A 3681-nucleotide genomic window follows, 5' to 3' on the forward strand; every position below is an offset into this window, starting at 1 on the left:
TCTACCGATTGTATCCTTGATGAATTCGTTTTATAACGGAGTAGAGGAGGAGGATCTCTACCATACAATACCTTAAAAGGAGACACTTTAAGGGATGTATGAAAGGAAGTATTATACGAGAATTCAGCCCAATGAAGCCATTTGCTCCATTGTTTAGGTGTAGATGACACCCAACATCGCAAGTATTGCTCCAAACATCGATTTACTACCTCGGTTTGTCCATCTGACTGTGGATGATACGCCGAACTGAACTTCAATTTCGTTCCTTGCAAACGAAAAAGCTCTTTCCAAAATTGACTAAGAAACACCTTGTCCCGATCCGAAACCACCGATTGAGGAATCCCATGCAATCTTACTACCTCTTTTACGAATGCCTCGGCCACTGTTTGAGCGGTAAAAGGATGTTTTAACCCAATAAAATGGGCGTATTTACTGAGCCTGTCTACTACTACCATAATCGAACTCATACCGTTCGATCGGGGAAGGCCTTCAATGAAATCCATAGAAATCTCGTCCCATACTTTCTCTGGCAAGGATAACGGTTGCAAGAGACCCGCCGGACAGCCGCTAAGATTTTTATTTCTTTGACAAACCTCACAATTTCTTACCATTTCAGCAATATCTCTTCATTCCCACCCAAAAAACTTCCGCTGAAATACGTTGATAAGTCCGATCTTCCCCTGTATGTCCACCGATAGGAGACCCATGAAATTCATCAAAAATCAACTGGATCATTTTGGATAAACGAGGGATAACCAAACGACCCTTATATAATAACAACTCTTGTTGAATATCGAACCCTTTGTGCTCGACCCTTCCAACTGACAGGTCGTCTTTAATGCGGTTCAAAAAACTATCTCCAACAATTTCTGCTTTCAAGTCATCCCAATTTCTCCACCGAAAATTAGCCATATTAGCTAATTCTACCGAGTCGATTTTACGAGAAAGCGCGTCCGCAGTTTGATTGAAACTACCCGGTTTATAGACAATCGAAAATTCGTAACCCAGTAGTTTGCTAACCCATTTCTGATACTCCGGTTCCACCACCCGCTGTTCCAACAAAAAACGAAGGCTTTGTTGATCGGTTCGTACTAAGAACTTTTTCCCCAACAAGTATGGTCGCCATTTTTTAATGGCCAACACAATCGCCATTAATTCTTTCTCATAAACGGATTTCTGTTTTGCTCTTAGTCCTAAAGCTTGACTAAAATAAGCGATCGGCTGTTCATCTTGCATAAGAACCGCTCCCAAACCATACCCTGATGTATCCGTTTCCACTACGAAATCTTTAGAAAAGTCAGGAAGGCGTAACACCGGAGTTGCAGATAACATCTTCTTCAATTCGTCAAACGCCCGTTGAGCTTCCGTATTCCAATGAAATTGATTCTTTTTTAAAAGGTCGGTGAGAGGTTTGGCTAGAGTACCGTACCCTTTTATGAACTTCCTATAATAACCAGATAACCCCAAAAACCCTCTCAATTCAGTTACCGACTTCGGAACCACCCAATCCAAAACAGCCGAAATTTTTGATGGGTCAACTTCTACTCCTTTCGTTGAAATTATATGACCCAAATACCCCAAACGATCACGACCGAACTCGCATTTCTTTTTGTTTGCAAACAACTGATGTTGATGAAGGACCTCTAACACCTTCCTTAAATGCAACTGATGTTCTTCAACCGTTTTACTATAAACTAGAATGTCATCAAAAAATACCAACACAAACTTCCGTAAAAATTTCTTTAAAACCTCATTCATTAAACCCTGAAATGTTGCCGGAGCGTTCACCAAACCAAAGGGCATTACCAAGAACTCGTAATGTCCTTGATGGGTTCGAAAAGCTGTCTTGTACACGTCCTTCTCTTTCATTCGAATTTGATGGTAACCCGATTTCAAGTCGAGTTTGGAAAATACGGTTGCTCCGAACAATTCATCCAAAAGCTCTTCGATCACCGGAATTGGAAACTTATCGACAATGGTTACTTTGTTCAAGGCTCGATAGTCAATACAAAACCTCCAACTTCCGTCTTTTTTCTTGACCAACAATACTGGGCTAGAAAACGGACTCATACTCGGTTGAATAACTCCTGCCTCGAGCATTTCTTTTACTAACTTCTCGATCTCATCTTTCTGATAATGAGGATAGTGGTAAGGCCGAACATTAATCGTCTCGGTCCCTTCTTTTAACACAATACCATGCTCCCTTCCTCTTTCCGGTGGTAAACCCTTCGGCATATTAAAAACCGATTCGAATTCTCTTAGTAATGGCTCGAAAACAACATTTGCTTCCACAATTTCCTCCGAAAATACCGCACAAGTTCCCAATTCCACCAGCACGCCCTGTCCCTCTTGATTGATCACTTTTCCTATTGCTTTCAACGACACCATCGAACGTCCCAAAGATGGGTCACCTTTTAAAGTGACCGATTTCCCCCCGCAAGTGAATTTCATAATTTGTAATTTCCAATTAACGTACGTTGCTCCCAAAGATTCCAACCATTGCATCCCTAAAATCACATCACTATCGTAGGATATGAAATTATGCGTTGCACCGCTATCAATTAATACCACAATTTTTTGTCCTCCAATACTTCCTTCCATCTTCATCGTCTTTGGATTAGTAAGACCGACCACCGAATTCAAGTGCACCTCCACTTTATTAGTTACTTCCGCCGCATTAAAAATTCTTTCGTCCGTCTCCTGTTCGGTCTCATCGAATAGCTCCTCTTGAACCAACAATACATTCATTTCTTTCTTTTTACATTTATGACCCGGAACATATTTCTCATCACAACGATAACACAAACCCAACGACCTTCTTTGTTGTACCTCTTGATCGGACAAACGCCGAAAGCCGGGGATCGATTTATTTGTAAATGTCGGTGAATTAACAGAATTACCGACACTATTAGAAGAATGATTAGAGACATTACTTCTCAAGTCCGCATTAGAATGAAAAAATGTACCTGTCTTCTTGCTATAGCCCGTATTTCTTTCTTTCGCTAGCACCTTGTTCTTCAATTCGATCTTCATAGCTATCTCCATTGCTTCACTGAGAGTTAATGGATCCATAAGCCTTAATTCCACTTTAATGGATTCCTCCAATCCATTAATGAACTGGCTTAAAAAAACTTGCTCCGGAATTCCATCCAAAGGTGCCGCAAATTCAACGAACTTTCTTCTGTAATCTTCGATCGATCCTTCTTGCCGTACCGATAGGAATTGTTCACACAACGAACCTGCTGTTAACGATCTGAATTGTCTTAACAACAAGTGTTTAAGATCTTCCCATCTGGTAATTGGATGTCGCTTGTGTTCCCATTGAAACCACTTCAAAGCATCTCCTTCAAAAGAAATAAACGAGACATCAATCTTCTCCTCTTGACTCAGCTGATTCAACATGAAGTATCTTTCAGCCCTTAAAATCCACCCATCTGGGTCTCTACCATCAAAAATTGGTATTTCTAATTTGCGACCCTTCATTGCTGAGAATCGATTTCCTTGGTTGCGGATTCTGTCTCGTTCAATTCTGCCAATCGCTTCCTCATCTGATGAATTCGTGACATTTGTACGACTTGCAAATTCATTCCTCATTTCTTCAATCTGTTTTACGATTCTCTCCAAACTCCTTTCAATTGACCCCACGCTGCTCTCCAGATCCTCAATTCGATTATTTGCACT

The sequence above is a fragment of the Cynara cardunculus genome (genome assembly GCF_001531365.2).
Source record: "Cynara cardunculus var. scolymus isolate 2C chromosome LG 12, CcrdV1, whole genome shotgun sequence".
Taxonomy (NCBI): domain Eukaryota; kingdom Viridiplantae; phylum Streptophyta; class Magnoliopsida; order Asterales; family Asteraceae; genus Cynara; species Cynara cardunculus.